This window comes from Bos javanicus, chromosome 3 (assembly GCF_032452875.1).
Source record: "Bos javanicus breed banteng chromosome 3, ARS-OSU_banteng_1.0, whole genome shotgun sequence".
NCBI classification, from domain to species: domain Eukaryota; kingdom Metazoa; phylum Chordata; class Mammalia; order Artiodactyla; family Bovidae; genus Bos; species Bos javanicus.
Genome location: NC_083870.1, coordinates 16,675,884 through 16,693,993, shown reverse-complemented (window position 1 = coordinate 16,693,993; position 18,110 = coordinate 16,675,884). Strand labels below are relative to the sequence as shown.

At 39.5% G+C, this 18,110-nt stretch overlaps 1 protein-coding gene across 4 annotated transcripts in view; it reads right to left on the bottom strand.

Annotated features, from left to right (window-relative positions):
* The window catches only part of GATAD2B (GATA zinc finger domain containing 2B), an 83,739-nt gene that overhangs the window by 53,355 nt on the left and 12,274 nt on the right, over positions 1-18,110 (bottom strand). The window contains exon 2 of one of the 4 annotated variants that reach the window (XM_061405233.1): positions 1,659-1,700. The exons of the other annotated variants lie outside the window; for them this stretch is intronic. The gene's annotated coding sequence lies outside the window, so the exon portion shown is untranslated. The remainder of the gene's footprint in view (positions 1-1,658; positions 1,701-18,110) is intronic. 4 annotated transcript variants of the gene reach the window in all.

Sequence of the window (18,110 nt, the reverse complement as noted above, 5' to 3'; positions counted from 1 at the left end):
ATTCTTTATCCACTGACCCACCTGAGGAGCCCCTATTACAGGATAAACTAGTTCAAAAGTTCTCTCACTCCAAACTCTCCTTATCTACTTACTGCACATCAGCACTATCATTCCAAATAGGCAGGAGCAAAAATAAACTTACATAAAATGACTGGCTGGACCAGGTCTTGACTGCAGCATGCGGGATCTAGTTCCCTGACCAGTGACAGAACCAAGGCCCCCTGCGTTGCTAGTGTGAAGCCTTAGCCACTGGACCACCAGGGAAGTCCCAGTATGACATTCTTTTATTCACTAATATACTTTATTTCACATTTCCATTTAACACAAGAGCTGTTCATATATATGTAACACATCTAAGAAGCACATAAAGAGAAATTAAGAAAAAAGGAACAGTGGTAAGTTGAAATATAATTTCTAAATGAGCTCTTAATGACCAATGAAAGATACAATCATGCCAACTGAATTCCAAAACTGTAACACTTGCAATATCTGGAAGCTTAGATCTTTCCTTTTTTCTCCCTTTCAAGAACTATTTGACCTTCTCTTTGAACAACCCTAACTGCAGCAGATGGCAGGGGGAGACTACTGCATTTTTATAATGTACTAAATAAAACAACAACAAGAAATAAAGAAAATATGGGGGGCGGATTCAAAGGAAAAGCTAATATATAATTTGCTCTGTGACACGGCCTTTTGCTTCTCCTTAAGAGCACCTCCCCTCCACCCCATACTCTTGGCAATCCTGAATGATTTGAAACAGTTTCGAAAAAAGTATCTAACAAATTACAGCTGTTAATTCAGGAGGCACTTCTCCTCCAGTCACCCCTCTTCCTCACACACACATACCTCTGCACTGGGACAAGAAGAGTCAGAACAAACTGCTTCAAGTCCCAAGAGCTACACCTCACTAGGAACATGGTCACTACCACCTGGACAGAGAAGCTCTCATTGTGCCACAACAAAAGTATCTTTTTAAAAAAATAAGGATGGCTAGGAAAAAAGTGTGTATTTATATCAAAAGGGTATTTTTCTTGCTCTAAGCCTTCCCCTTTTCCTGGTCCATTAGCCCAAATAAGCAGAGATGACGCAGACTTCCTTATATAATAGTCCGTGATTTCCTAGACTGCAGGCCTTTCCCTTTGTGTTCTGTATACACTTACACACGCGAGCGCGCGCACATTCTCATTGCTTCGCAGCCCCTGGCATGATGCCAGCACTCAGTCAGCTGGTCGACTCCATTCACAGAGCAGGGTTGGAGCTGACATGGAAGGGGGGGGGCGGGTGGGTAGTGAGGGTAAGGGGGAGCTAGAACCATCACTGCTATAGACAAAAGAAATTTTAAAAAAGAAAAAGAAGACCTTAACATAACATTCCTCTCACAGCTTCAGCTCAAAGAAAACTAGAATCCAGAAACCATTACAAAAAGCAAAAAGATGAAGCAGAGGGGTTGAGAATCCAAATCAAAAGGGGCTTTGTATGAGAACAATTATTCCGCAACAAATTTTTTAAAAGCAATGGTATTTATTACTTCAATTCCATCAGAAACCTCAGCATATCTAACCTTCTACATATAGTGAGGAAAAGGTTGTGAAGAATTCAGTTTCTGCTTTTAGAAAAAGAAAGAAGGGGGCTGGGGCAAGACAGTTAAATGTACTTACAGGTATACATTTTTCTGCTCCCTCCTCTAGCTGCCAGGAAAGCTGGAGACAAGAAAGGGGGGGAAACAGAAAAAGGAGGGAAAAAAGGAATAAGAGATGGGTTTAGGTTTTTGTTTTGTTTTGGGGGGAGGGGGGAGAGGTTCCCTTTCTCTCTTCTATCGTAAGAGAAGCTCTTTCTATAGCACAGGGGCGGCCCCATACGTGCCAGCCCCCTTGAGAGACCTGCACAAACCCGGTTTCCAAGCGGGCACTGCCCTGCCAATCACATGGCGTACTGTTATATTAAACAAAAGAAACAGGGGGATGCTTACTTTTACCCATGATGCCTAGCGGGGGCAGGAGCGGGGGGGGGAGAAAAACCAGTTGTAGCCGGTTTGTAACCTCAGGACATGGATTATCTCTTAATTTTTAAAAGTCATTTGTGGTACAAAAGTCAGTCAGTCTCCCCACCCTAACTATCACCCCCATTATTCTGGCCTAGTGCCAAACTCTGCCTTCATTCATGAGAGCTAGTTTCCTCTCAAATCATGATGCTTTAACTGTTTAGTTTCCAAAGCCAACATCCAAGACAGGAAATCAAAGCATCAACACCAAAACATATTCCAAATTACAAAAACAAAGAAATATTGCCAATGAAGCTCCTTTTCTTTATCCCTTATTGCTAGTGCTAGGAAAAAGACACTGATAAGACTGTAGATGTACTCACTGAAGATTTTTTTCCTGAAGTTGTCTCACAGGTATTTACCCCTATCAACTACCACCACTCAGAACAGTTGAATTCACATTTAACAAAAATCATATAGCAAGGTTTCACACTGAAGGAGTCATAACAGTATACACAAACTCTATAAAAAATGGCTAAGTCCTTGTATTGTATATTTTACAACAGTTTCTCCTAATGAACATTTCTTTTCCCGTTTTCGAACAAATCTCCCCAATCACTTTATAAGGAGTTTTTATTTCCCAAAAGTACTGATTAGGGGTCAGAAAGTGGCAGGGAAGAAACCCAAGCAAACCAAGGAAGAGCTAAAGCAGTGATAATTGTTTTGGAGATCTATTGGCTGAAGGACATTTACTTTCAGATCTTTGTTTCAGGAAATAAATTCTTTATAAACAGTTAACAACGAATAATGGGAGCAGGGGAGAGATTTTCTTACTTTTCAACTGATATCAATTTATCACCCAAGTACCTGCCTCATTTGGGTCTCTGAAACTCAAATCATAACTGTGGTTAGTCCACCAAAATCTCTCACAAAACCTTTGCTTTGTCCAAATATTAAAGCTTCTAGAGTCTAGAGAATATAGAGAAAAATAATCAACACTCTACCCAAAGATATTAATTTGTAAATAAAAGTCCTGAACAACCTAATATTACCTTCAATTTTCAGAAAAGGAATACTGACTGAACTAAACCTGAAGTAGGTAATATTGACCGCTGGTATAAGGCATTCAATAATCCACAAACTATAAAGGAAAACCCTACATCTAAATCAAGCTAAGCTTCGAGTGGCTGACGCTGTACCATCTCAGTCACAGTAAGTTGTACTTAATAGGAGTCCATCAGAGGTCTCCAGGTCTAGAACACCATCATTTTAGGAGATAAAGGAAAATATGATGTCTGTGATAAATAGGGCAACGAATATAATCAATTTTCCTCTTACTCAACACATTTCCACCAGAGACCAACTATGAATTGCAAACTGAAGTTCACTAGCTCCATGTTTAATCAGGGTAGGAAAGACTGTCTATCTTTTAACAATCACTCAGAGAGCGTACCCATTTAAGCCCACACATTTGATTGCATTTAAACACTGGTCAATTTTTATCAGTCTTTAAGATAATATAAAAGGCTTACGATACAGTTAAGCTGTCAGGAGTGATTACCACTGCTGCTGTGCTGTGTCGAGTCCTGTTTGGCTAGCTGTTTGTGACTCCATTAGCAAAGAATTAACTTTCCAACATTATACAGGCTAAGACAGTATACTATGCTTACTACAATGCCTGTCTTTATATTAAACTGATTAGTAGTCCAGAGATACCAGAGATGCTCAAACCAACAGGTATTTTTCTTCAAGATCCTCAAAAGTTAAGAATTACATGGTTAAAAAAAAAAAAAAACTACATGGTAGCAACTTCCCTGGTGGTCCAGTGGCTAACACTCAGTTCAGTCGCTCAGTCGTGTCCGACTCTTTGTGACCCCATGGACTGCAGCACGCCAGGCTTCCCTGTCCTTCACCAACTCCTGGAGCTTACTCAAACTCATGTCCATCAAGTCGGTGATGCCATCCAACCATCTCATCCTCTGTCTTCCCCTTCTCCTCCCGCCTTCAATCTTTCTCCATGAACCCCATGAACAGTATGAAAAGGCTAACACTCTGTGTTCCCAATTCGGGGTTGGGGGGAGGCGGGGGTGGGGGGGAGTGGAGGGGGTGGTGCGAGTTCGATCCCTGGTCAGGGAACTTGGTCTCACATGCCACAATTAAAAGCATGCATGCCACAACTAAAGATCCTTCATGCTGCAACGAAGACTGAAGACTCTGCATCCCACAACTAAGATTTAAAACTGGACGTACCCAAATTAAAAAAAAACAAACAAAAAAAACTATATGGTAGCTAGTGACCCTGCTCTTTTCAACTAAATCATCATCATCCAAAACCAAAAGTATTTCATTGTATGAGCTGAAAATTGTAAACTTAGCACAATACTCCTTGGCAAATGTTATTCAAGTTGTGATGCTCTGAAGAATATAAAATTCTTTAAAAAAAAGAAAAGATTTAACATTCACTGAGCATTTAATACACTGAATATTTAGATAATCCACACAATAACCCAGTAGAGTGAGATCCTTTTCCCGTTTTATAGATATGGAAACTAATTTGGTAAAATTAATAAATTTGAATGAAGTCACTCATCCAGCTAACTCATTCAGTAGATGCTGGCTCCAATGCCCACACTTGATCCACTACAGCATGATGACTTGGCTATTTCTTGGCCAAAACTCAAGAGCCCAGTTCACTGCGCTTGCTGTGCCATCCATTCCCTGCACTAAAGGAAGAATCAATCAAATACAACTGAAGTAACAAATACAAACTCTTTTACAAGCACTTATAATTTCTACTCCTAGAAGATTTCATGCAAGACTTCTCGAGAAAGGCTAATAAGCATATACAATCTAGATATGTGAAAGAGATCTGATAGGTCTGGGAGGGTCAAATCATAAAGGGTAATCATTATGAGGAAAGAGGTGATTATCTTTCTGGACTCAGGAAACAGGATTCAAATAAATAATAACTAAAAGTCTTCTTGAAGGTACTCCTAAAAGACAAAAATGAACTTCATAGAACCAATATCAGAATTGGTTCGCAGCAATATCAGAAACGAATTCACAAAAACCACACAGTTACCCCATCTTTGCACTTCACAAATTTTATAAGTAGTTTGCTAAAGTTTTTGTGCCAGTTTTTAATATATGTCTTTGAGCTCAGAGAACAAGTGCATTAAAGTAGGAACCACTACTAAAGTTAAAAAATAAAATTTAAAAAACTTAAAAATCTTAACCTATATCTAAGGTTATTTTATATAGAATTCACAAGTTATTTATTGGTATCAAAAACAAAAAGCCAAGCTAAAGTATCCAGGGGTTAGTCCTCTCCTGCAAACTCTGTATAGTTCCATTTCCAGTGAGTCTATTCTATTTGGAAAAATCAGCTCATGACATTTCAAAATCACCATTACAACAACAAACAGATCAAAGAACAGCAGAACCCTATGCATATGATCAATAAGCTCCCATTTTTTAAATTAAGTGTAGAAAAGTTCAACTAATCAAAAGTTAGTTCTGAGGAGATGGGAGTTCTCTACATATTTAGAAATAATACAGCATGCAATCAACAGTACTGCAAAGAAAATGATTTTGCTATCCCAAGCTTGATGCACAAATTGGGAATTAATTCCAAAATAATGTATTGAGTCTCTAAAAACAGATGATTTGTGCTCAGTAGGTAAAACAGAATAATGCCTATTTGAACAGGGGGAAAAAATCAGTCTTCAATATTTGAGAGTTATAAATTAGTGACTGATTGATACTGAAGTATCTACCACTAATTGGGAGAATGTATTTATTAAAAACTGGGTGAAAGTCAAATAAAAACTAAGTACACTGCCTTATAAAGTAGAATATGGACTGGGTCTGATACAGGAACAGAGGAAATAAGAACAAGGCTTCCTGTTCTGAGATAGTATTTAAATTAAGGAGTATTGTCTCCCCCCCTCCCCCCGCCCCCCACAAAGTAATATTCCTTAATGTGTTCACTCCTGGACTTATAGGAAATAAAATTATTGTAGAGGGAATTCCCTGGTGGGTTAGGCCTTGGCACTTTGACTGCCAGGGCCTGAATTTAATTCCTGGTCAGGGAACTAAGATCCCACAAGCCATGGTGCAGCCCAAAAAAAAAGTTTGAGAGACTTTTTTTTAAAGAAGAAAGGCCAAAAGCCTTCTATTGTTCAAGTATTAAAAATAATTTTTAAATTACTGCTATACCCTACTCTCAATGACTTAATCACCATATGCATGCTTATCACTCAGTTGTGTCTGACTTTTTACGACCCCATGGACTGTAGCCCACCAGGCTCCTCTGTCCATAGAATTTTTCAGGCAAGAATACTGGAGTTGCCATTTCCTCCTTCAGGGGATCTTCCCAACCCAGGAATCGAACTGGTATCTCCAATGCAGGCAAATTCTTTACCACTGAGCCACTGGGGAAGCCCTTTTAAATCACCATATAAAAGAAGTAAATTATATCAACCATTTTACCTCTCATGAGACATAAAATGTTCCTAAGCCAGTCTTTTCTACGAGGGTGGTTTACCTTCCCAAGGACACTAGGGACTTTCACTATCCAGAGGAAAAAGAAACAGGAAAATCACCTAGAGCATTAAGTATTTAATACTTATAAAAGAATGTTTTGGAACCTTCTCTTTCAAAAGACAAAGCAAAAGACAAAGCAGGGATCCACAAAGTAACTACAGTCTCGAATCCCTAACTTATTCTAATCCTTCTATCAGCAGCTTGCTAGTGATTCCTAGTGACCATGCCTAAGAACATCTCATTTCTTAATACTTGACTGCTATTTTCATTCTCTCCTATTTGTTCCTTCCCTGTATCTTTGTTGGGGCACCAAGTTCTTTTCAGACAAATCACTAATGTTCATACATATAAAAATTCAACTCAAGGGACTTCCCTGGTAGTCTAATGGTTAAAATTCCACTGCAGGGGGCATGGATTTGGTCCCTGGTCAGGGAAATAAGATTCAGCATGCGGCGTGGCATGGCCAAAATAAAAAACAAACCAAAATTCAACCCAAACATCCTAATGTGCTAACACCTGTCATCAGCTAAGTGTCGCTGCAGAAAGAGAGGAAAGTCGCCTTTTAGTAGTCAAATCAACATTTTGTCATAGATTTTCTAAGCACTTGGATTCTTTTTCATCTGGCTTTTTTCTGTTACTAGATATCCACTAGTGTCTCTAGCTTTCAATGGGTAAAGCTCCTAGTCTATGAACACCTTTGCTTAGAGTTTCAGATATTTTACTCTACATTAAGCTTCTCATATTCCACTTCTGTTGCAAAGACTGCTCTTAACTTTATCACTAAGTCACAAACAATGCCCATTATGTGTATGTAGGGCTTCCCTGGTGGCTCAGACAGGCCTGCAATGTGGGAGACCTGGGTTCGATCCCTGGGTTGGGAAGATCCCCTGAAGGGAGGAGCTACCCTACCCACTCCAGTATTCTGGCCTGGAGAATTCCATGGACTGTATAGTCCATGGGGTCACAAACAATCGGACACACTGAGTGACTTTCACTCACTCACTCACATATGTATATGTACATATACACAACACACACACCAAGCTACATTCTACATGCTCATGTTCTACTCAATCTCTGACTTTAAAGAGTCTCCAACCAGGAACAATCTAAGGTAAAATAAATTATTGTAGCTACACAATGACTTCCATAAACTTTCAAAATCTATCCTACACTTTAATAATTACCACACTGAATTCCTATGCTCAACAGACTATACTAGAAAACTAGATCTAACTATCCATTTAATTATCAGAGATGGAGAAATCACTTTGGAATCTAGCCTACTGTCCTGGTTGGGCGAGTTCAGAATTCACTTCAATCTGTGACAATCTTGGTACACTTATGAGGCACCAAGATACTACAATTTCAGGATAACCATCTTGTATTACACTAACCAGAAAAATGGAAGCCAATATAAAAGGAAAGATCTTGAAAGAAAAAAGTGGTAAATGGTAAATGTGTGACTGTCGAATTTAAAATAAACTTTCCTTTTATTAAATTTTATGTTATATGTGTTATGTGCGTTAGTTGCTCGGTCGTGTCTGACTCTTTGTGACCCCACAGACTGTTGCCCGCCAGACTTCTCTGTCCATGCAATTCTCCAGGCAAGAATCCAGGAGTGGATTGCCATTCCCTTCTCCAGAGGAACTTCCCAACCCAGGGATTGAACTCTGGTCTCCTGTATCACAGGCAGATTCTTTACCATTTGAGCTTCAGAGAAGTCTGTTTTATTAAATTTTAAGTATCTTCAAAATATGTTCTCTGTATTTTCAACATTAAAATTAACCACCTCAGTATTACTGGCACTTGGGGCCAGATAATTCTTCATTGTAGGACTCTGTCCTGTGCACTGCAGGATGCTTACTCTGGCCTCTACATCGCAGATGCCAGTAGCATCAACACCCCCGGTTTTGAGAACCAAAAATGTTCCCATGCAGAGCCCAAATGTCCTGTAGAGGGCAAAATCCTTCCCAGTTAAGAACCACTACATTAGAGCGAACGCCATCCACATGATTTTACCCTCAAGGAGGTCTGTGGCTATTATTACCAACAATCTTAACCTTGCAATTTAACATAAATACTGACAAAGGAAATAAGAAAAGTTAAGAATTCTATCAAATACCTTTAGGAGAAGGGAAGGATAACTAGGAGGAAGCATGAAAAAGGCTGCTGGGTAGAGGTAATCTTCTATATCTCTTATTTAGGTGGTGACCTTATAAAACATGTTCTGTATGTATACTGTATCTCAGGTTAAAAAACCAAACAAACAAACAAAAAACACAACAAAGTTTACCAAAAACACGACAAAATAAAACTGATAGGCAAGAAGCGTGACAGCATTTCCTTGCTTCAATGCTACTAGAAATCAAGTACAAAGGGTATAGAACCAAGACGTCTGAGGTGCAGGGAAAGGAGTCCCTAAATACTTGATGATGTAATGATTTATTCTTGATTTTAAGATATATGCTGCTGCTGCTGCGTCACTTCAGTCGTGTCCAACTCTGTGCAACCCCAAAGACAGCAGCCCACCAGGCTCCCCCGTCCCTGGGACTCTCCAGGCAAGAACACAGTATTCAAATCCTTCCTTTGGCCACACAGCTCCAATTACTCATTCTTTTTTTTTTTTTAAACCTATAAAGCTTTCTAAGATTGATAATCACATCTGGCATTAGGGTCATATATATCTTTCACTGAGACTTTCATACCTTTGACGCAGTTAAGAATGGCTCTTCAAAAACTCCTCTAACAAGAAAAATCTCTACGTAGCACTAAAGACATCTGCATGAGATTAGGTATGAAACAGAATGGCTCCTAATAGCAAGACAATTGCCTATCCCCAAGCAAAAACCCCACTCAAACAAGAACTGGATTCTTTACTCCAACAAGTAGGGCAAATAAAGGGGATAATCTGAAACAAAAAGGAAAGTAGGTGGGATCATAAAAACTAAACAGCTTCTAAGCCTGAGAGTGGATGAGAAAATTTTCAGATCAAGAAAGCAATTCCTAGTACTGACTAAAATATTAACTACAGTTTAAAAGATCTTTCTATATTCTATTTGTACATCCATAAATTTGAGAAAAAAATGTCATCAGACTAGATATTTAATGCTTCATTGCTTTTCATAATCCAAGACAACTGTATTAAGATCCCTGTTTGAAGGGTTTCTTAGAAAAGAAAAATTCCTTAACCAAATATTTCCAGTTAATTAAAAAATACCGTAGCTATGACTTTGAAAACTAAAACAATATATATAGCTTAAAACACTTTTTAAAAGGAAAAAGAGATGAAGAGCACTCAGATCATCTGATTTTGCCCTTTCTGTTTCTTCTAATACGATGAGAGCAGAATAGTACTACATAATGCCAGGAGAATGTGATGAAACAGTTTCCTCAAATATGATTACTTGATTTTCAGTGCTAAATGTCTCAGACTATCCAATTGAGTACAAGGGAAAGATTAGTGTTTCCCAGGGAAATACTGTGAACTACGTAAGTGATTGTGGTGGTGGTTTAGTTGCTCAGTTGTGTTCTGACTCTTTGCAACCCTGTGGACTGTAGCTCGCCAGGCTCCTCTGTCCATGGGATTTCCCAGGCAAGAAAATGGGAGTGGGTTGTCATTTCTTCCTCCAGGGGATCTTCCTGACACAGGGATCAAACTCACATCTCCTGCTTGGCAGGCAGACTCTTTACCATTGAGCCACTGGGGAAACCCCAAATAAGTCATTCAGTTCAGTTCAGTCGCTCAGTCGTGTCCGACTCTTTGTGACCCCATGAATCGCAGCAGGCCAGGCCTCCCTGTCCATCACCAACTCCCAGAGTTCACCCAGACTCACGTCCATCGAGTCGGTGATGCCATCCAGCCATCTCATCCTCTGTCGTCCCCTTCTCCTCCTGCCCCCAATCCCTCCCAGCATCAGAGTCTTTTCCAATGAGTCAGCTCTTCGCATGAGGTGGCCAAAGTACTGGAGTTTCAGCTTCAGCATCATTGCCTCCAAAGAAATCCCAGGGCTGATCTCCTTCAGAATGGACTGGTTGGATCTCCTTGCAGTCCAAGGGACTCTCAAGAGTCTTCTCCAACACCACAGTTCAAAAGCATCAATTCTTCGGCGCTCAGCCTTCTTCACAGTCCAACTCTCACATCTATACATGACCACTGGAAAAACCATAGCCTTGACTAGGTGGACCTTTGTTGGCAAAGTAATGTCTCTGCTTTTGAATATGCTATCTAGGTTGGTCATAACTTTCCTTCCAAGGAGTAAGCGTCTTTTAATTTCATGGCTGCAGTCACCATCTGCAGTGATTTTGGAGCCCCCAAAAATAAAGTCTGACACTGTTTCCACTGTTTCCCCATCTATTTCCCATGAAGCGATGGGACCGGATGCCATGATCTTCGTTTTCTGAATGTTGAGCTTTCAGCCAACTTTTTCACTCTCCATTTTCACTTTCATCAAGAGGCTTTTGAGTTCCTCTTCACTTACTTTGCTCCAAATAATCAAAATTGTATCATGTTGCTCTGAAGTGAAAGCATCTGCACAGGAAAAGTTTGTTCTATAGGCACCCAGTACTATGTCTTTAAGAAACACCAACTATGTTGTAATGGATTCAAATCACCACTTCTGCTGTGTACGTTAGGGGTCCCCAAACTAAATACTTGGCCAAAGTTTAATACACCTAAAAGTAAAAAGGATTACCAAAAAAGATGCCCCTAGTTTAGTAACTTTCTATGTCCGCATACTCAAAGACCACATTCCTTTAAAATGCTGCTGCTTGAGACTTCCCTGGTGGTACAATAGATAAGAATCTACCTCCCTGGTCCAGGAAGACTCCAAATGCCTTGAGGAGCAACTAAAGCCCATGCACCACAACTACTGAGCCCGCATGCCATGACTACTGAATCCTGTCTGCCTAGAGCTTGTGCTCCGCAACAAGAAAAGCCACCACAATGAGAAGCCTGTGTACCTCAATGAAGAGTAGCCCCCACTCACAGAGAAAGCCCGCCTACAGCAAGGAAGACCCAGAACAACCAAAAAATAAATAACTTTTAAAAAAGAATCAGATGCACTCAAACTTAAAAAAAAAAAAAAAGGCTGCTGCTCTGCTGAAACTACCAAAACACCAATCCCAAATCACAGAGCTATTAGTATTTTCTGTCAAATATGGAGAAGGAAATGGCAACTCATTCCAGTATTCTTGCCTGGGAAATCCCATGGACAGAGGAGCCTGGTGGGCTGCAGTCCATGTGGTCACGACAGAGTCAGGCAAAGACTCTGAGGACTTTGTTGTCCTCAACAACAACAAAGGGTTCCCTCCACCAACACCCTGGGCATCTATATTAGATTTAGACTTACTCAACAAGATGAAATTCTATTGGGCAACCACTTTTAAACTTCCATGAAAATCAGTATCTCTCTGACTTTTGATTAAAATGTTCTTTTAAAAAACACAATCTGGGAAAAACTACGTCCAACTTATTACAAGTATTCACCAAATAGCTTCTCATCTGCTCAGTTATATCACCATTATTCTAGGACCAGAATTCATTTATACTACAGATTGGCCTTTTTCTGTAGAGGCTCAGATAAATATTTTAAGCTTTCAGAGTCTTATCTTTGTTGTGACAATTACCTTTGATATTATAGCAGTATGAAAGCAGCCACTGACAACATGTAAAGAATGAGTGTGGTTATCTCCAATTAAATTATTTATAAATGCTAAATCAGAATTTTGTGTAATTTTCACACGAAATTGAAATATCATGAAATATCCTTCTTTTGATTTTTTGTTTGACTGCACTGGTCTTCATTGCTGCTCTTCTTAGCTGCAGCAAACGGGGCTTGTCTTGTTGCAGGGCACAGGCTCTAGGACTCTAGGGCTTCGGCAGTTGTGGTGCGCAGGCTCAGCTGCCCCACGGCATGTAGAGTCTCCTGTGACCAGGGATTGAACACGTTGTCCCCTGCTTCGACAGGCGGATTCTTAACCACTGGATCACAAGGGAAGATCCTTCTTTTCATTTTTTCCAACCATTTAAAACTATAAGAAGCAATCATAATTCTTAGCTCATGGGATGGACAAAACACAAGCAACAAGCAGATTCTGGCCTACTTGCCCTTTGTTTGCTGACTTCTGATCTGTAACTTCTCATTTGACTATTAAACATTTCAACTGTACCAAAAAGTGTAGAGAATAATATAACAACCATTTACTTATCAACTATTTTAAGAGATATAATACTACAAATAAAACTGAAGCTCTCTGAGTAACTGTTTCAATCCTATTTTTCTCTTCCTTTCCCCAAAGTAATCACCACAATGAGTTTCGGTTATCACTGTCCTTTTTTTTTTTTTTTTTTTTTAGTACTTTTGCTTTATGTGTTCAGCTGTATCTATATAAAAAATATTGCATCATTTTTCAAGTTTAAGTTTTATGGTATTATATCATATACATATGTATATCACTTTGCAACTTAATTTTTTCTTTAAAAGTACTTCTGATATTATCCCGGTTAATACAGGTAACTGGCTTCCTCATCTTAGCTGGTGTGTGCCCATGCTCGGTCCCTCAGCCATGTCTGCTCCTTTGTGCCCCAAGGCCTGTGGCCCGTTGGGCTCCCCTGCCCACAGACTTCTCCAGGCGAGAACACGCAAGTGGGCTGCCAGTTCCTCCTCCAGGGCGACTTCCCAGGCCAGGGCTCGAATCCGCATCTCCTACACTGGCAGGCAGATTCTTTACCTCTGAGCTACCTGGGAAGCCATAACATGGGGGATCTACTTCCTGGACCAGGGATCAAACCTGGGCCCCTGGCTGGGAGTGAGGAGTCTTAGCCAGGGAACCACCAGGAAAGTCCTTGACATTTATCCAAGTTGACACATGTAACTAGTTTATTCATCTTAAATGGTACAAAGAATGCCAACTATGAGGTATCACAATATAGTTTTCTACTTCCTATTCACTCAACAAATTAATTACATATTATATGGCAGGCACTAGTTTAGGTGCAAGAGCTACAATAGTGAATAAGGCAAAATTCTCCTCTCTACGGAGTTTACTCTGATGCACACTAACACTTTCTCTTTATTGATATTATCTCTTTCCAAGCGAAGTCTCAAAAGTGGCTCTAGCCTAATTTTATCCAAAATATGAAAGTGAAGAAAAAGTGATCAATTTTAGTAAATGGAAGAGAAATCCTCTCTCCTTCATAAAAATATTTCTTATAAAGCTGAGATGAAAGAAAATTTTTAAAATAAAATTTTCCCCAAATATAAAAACTGTTAAGCTTTCAACATTTTAATATTAGAGACCCATTCACGGTTGTCTTCATTTAGACTTCACTATAAACAGGTAGGAGAAGGCAATGGCACCCCACTCCAGTACTCTTGCCTGGAAAATCCCATGGACAGAGGAGCCTGATGGGCTGAAGTCCATGGGGTCTCGAAGGGTCGGACACGACTGAGCGACTTCACTTTCACTTTTCACTTTCATGCATTGGAGAAGGAAATGGCAAGCCACTCCAGTGTTCTTGCTTTGAGAATCCCAGGGACAGGGGAGCCTGGTGGGCTGCCATCTATGGGGTTGCACAGAGTCAGACACGACTGAAGCGACTTAGCAGCAGCAGCATAAACAGGTAGTACTGATGATAAGACATCTGGAGATCCTAATTTCTTTTCCTCTTCATTTCCAAAAACCAGAGTCAAGCAATAAGGAAGACAAAGATCAGCAGTGGATCTAAATCTTTGATCAGTCAACAGAAGGAAATATCACAGTAATCCAAAACTTAATAGAACAGATATTAATAGGCCCAGAAGACAATTACTCAGTCCTTCGAAATAAAATACAGATTTCCTAAGTAGAAATGAAGCAAGACATCACCATCACCAATAATTAATGGAAACAGTCTCCAATACTCTTTCCACTTCAAAGGAGATGGTAACTTTGAATACATCTGGAGAATCCCATGGACACAGGAGCCTGGCAGGCTACAGTCCATAGGGTCGAAAAGAGTCAGATAGGACTGAAGCGACTCAGCACACACGCCGTTGAATTAATCAGATTTCCTGTCACTCCCGTAAAGGATGTGTATGAACACTAAGTTTGTTTCATTTTACTCCTGCCCGTAGGCCCAGAATGTGGGGTCATGGTACCACCCAAGATAACACCCTACTCTGGGCAAGCGAAGGCCTACTTATAAGTTCTAAGTTCACTAAACAAAATTTAAATCTACTGAATAAAACAAATCACCTTAACTCTAAAAACAGAGAAATGGGAATGAGGAAGAAGACAAATAACTTACCAATGAGCAGGAAAACTAGTTAGAAAGGAAATCTGAGTAGTATAAAGCATTTGGTCTTATTCGTCTTAACATCCCCATTCCCTGAAAACAGCAATTTAGCAGAGTTTGGCTCTCTGCCTCTGCCCACTGGGAGTTTAATAGGGACTCCAGTAAGGAGTTTCCATGAAAGCAGTCAACTGGGAACTATACATGCTCATTCTTATTGAGGCTGTCCTGATCTTAAGAGACTGTGGTGACAAATCAACTTACCAAAGTTTTAAAAGGTTTAGATTAACAATTTTTTTTTTTTTTTAATTTTTGGCTGTGCTGGGTCTTTGCTGTAGCATATGGGCTGCGGTGTGTGGGCTTCTCATTGCAGTGAAGCTTCTCTTGTTGCAGAGCACAGGCTTCAGTAGTTAAGGCATGTGGGCTTCGTAGCTGCAGCTTGAGGGTGCTAGAATACGGGCTCAGCAGTTGCCCTGCGGCATGTGGAATCTCAGTTTGAGGACCAGGGATCGAACCCGTGTCTTTTTCATTGGCAGGCAGATTCTTAACCACTGGACCCGAAGGGAAGTCCCATGTTTGACAACTGATTGGTTTGAAGGCCACTTTGAACAAGTAAAATTTTCTGTTCAACTGTGTACTACTCTTCCCAACAACTGGCTACAGTTAGATGGCCAATAATCAAATCCAGAGATAAATGCTTTTAAGAAAAGAAATGCTAACAAGATACAGAGACACTTGAAGACAGTACTCATCACTATCCAACCACATTGTTTCCCTCAAATTTAGATTTAAACTGAGTTGTTTTAGAAACTTTCACAACCTGCTGGTATGAATGTAAACAGGTACAAATTACAGGAGGATAATTTACTATCTGACAAATTTTTCAATGTGCATGCCCTTTGGTCCAATAATTGTATTTCTAGAAGTTTTACCTACAGATACACTAAAATGTATGTAAGATGTTTCACTGGAATCCTGATTATGACAATACACTCACACACTAGAAACATCTATTGCTCGGTGGGGATAGGCTGGGTACAAACTAAAGTATATCCATACAACGAGATACTGTACAATCACCAAAACAATGATAAACATGAATGTAACACACACATACACATAGTATGGTATAATGCTAAACAATCTGAGCCAAACAGTCAAAACTTCCTGATTCTGTATCCCAGCTCTTTTATTTATTAAGTCTGTGACCTTAGGGAAATCACTTAACCTCTTTGTGCCTCAGTTTTTTAATTGTAAAAATGGAGGTACTGTTAGGATTAAACAAGTTAATGTGAAGTGCTTAAAACAGTACTTGCACATAAAAAAGCCCAGTAATGTTAGTTATTATTAAAAAAACGTATCCAAGGGAATTCCCTGGTGGTCCAACGATTAGGACCTGGCATTTTCACTGCCATGAGCCTTAGTTCAATCCCTGACTTGGGAACTAAGATGTAGCAAGCCACAAGACGTGACCAAAAACAAGAGAGACACATCTAAGGTGACAGGGGCAAGCAATTACAACAGCTAAAACTAAAACAACGCAAGTTAGGACAGATACAGATAGATGGAATAAAGAGAGGTTTTTGAAGGAAGAATTTTCAGGATTTGGTAAGCTTAAATCACACTCTGAACCAAGTTGTAAAAGATGCTGATATGTTGTTTCCTAATATGTTTGGTCACTTAATTTATAAACACACTGTATCTAATATTGTAGTTCTTTTAATACATGTCTTCTCTTCTGGACTATGTATCTTCTTGAGGACTGAAGTTTTATAGTTAATCTTTACTTGCTATAGAACACTTATGTGTATGTCTTTTACATAGTAGACATACAATAAGTACCTAATACCATGAATGTTCATATAAATATATGAATAGCCAGGCTTTTTCAGTTGCCCACAACCAGCAGATTTAAGTGGTTACAAAGTAAACAGAGCGCTGACACATGGGTAAAGAGATCCAAGTTTCCTTTTTTATCATTTTTTTCTAGACCAAACTAGTGGAGGATAGAGAAAAACCACCTGGGGTCTATATACTCTAGGAACTAGAAAAATAACCCTGTATCACTTATTGGAGACTTGGGTTTTCTGATAAAATTTGAGACTTAAGACTACAGATGAAAAAACAAAACAGACTTTATAAACTAGGTAATCAGCACCCCTAAATTAAGTTTAATAACATACCAGTACTCAAATTATGTTTATTCAATGCTGACTAAGAGAATAATAGCAATGAAAGTTATTAAAGAGCAAGACTTGTAGACAATAGGAAAGGTACACAGCCATAAACTTGAATATTCTTTCCCAACAAAGTTCTGATATCCATGAAAAGATTTTCACCCTCAAAATTTTCATTTAAAGAATAAGCAAATTCTCTATACATAGATTTGAAAAGAATCTCCTATATTATTAAATGAAAAAAATGTAGAAAGCTATCTTTTGTGTAAAAAGAAAAACTAAAAAGAAATTCACATATGCTTGCATATACATAGAAAATTCTGAAATGACAGAAAAGGAATAACAATGATGATGTTTAAAACTAGGCAGGTGAGAAGTGATGAGAAACTTCTCACTGTGTGTCTTGATTTTTTTTTTTTAATTTGAGGACTTCCGTGGTGGTCCAGTGGTTAAGAATTCACTTGCCAGTTCATGGGACACAGTTCTATCCCCGGTCTGGAAAAATCCCACATGCTGAGGGGCAACTAAGCGCATGTGCCACAACCACTGAGCCCACAGTCTAGAGCTGGTGAACTGCAACTACTGAAGCCCAGGCCAAGTGTCCCAGAGAACACGCTCTGCAAAAAGAAAAGCCACCGCTGGACTTCGCTGGTAGCACAGTAGACAGAAATCTGCCTGCCAATGCAAGGGACACGGATTTGATCCATGGTCCAGGAAGATTCCACAAGCTGCAGGCAACTAAAGGCATATACCACGACTACTGAAGCCTGTGTGCCCTAGAGGCTGTGCTCTGCCACAAGACAAACCACCACAATGAGAAGTCTGTTCACCTCAATAAAGAATAGCCCCTGCTCACCCCAACTAGAGAAAGCCCACATGCAGCAACAAAGATCCAGCGCAGCCAAAAATAAATAAAATAAAATAAATTCTAACTAAACTTTTAACAATAAACAAAATGCTCCAACCACAGCAAATAAATTCATTTATAAGAGCAAAAGTTATCCAGACTAACCCTGCTTCTAATACTGTAAAGAGAAATAACATGATCCAAGGAGCTGGGTGAAATTAAAATTTTCTATGACAAGGACCAGCTGCAGTATTATAGTAACAGAATCCCATTCAGTTTAGTTTT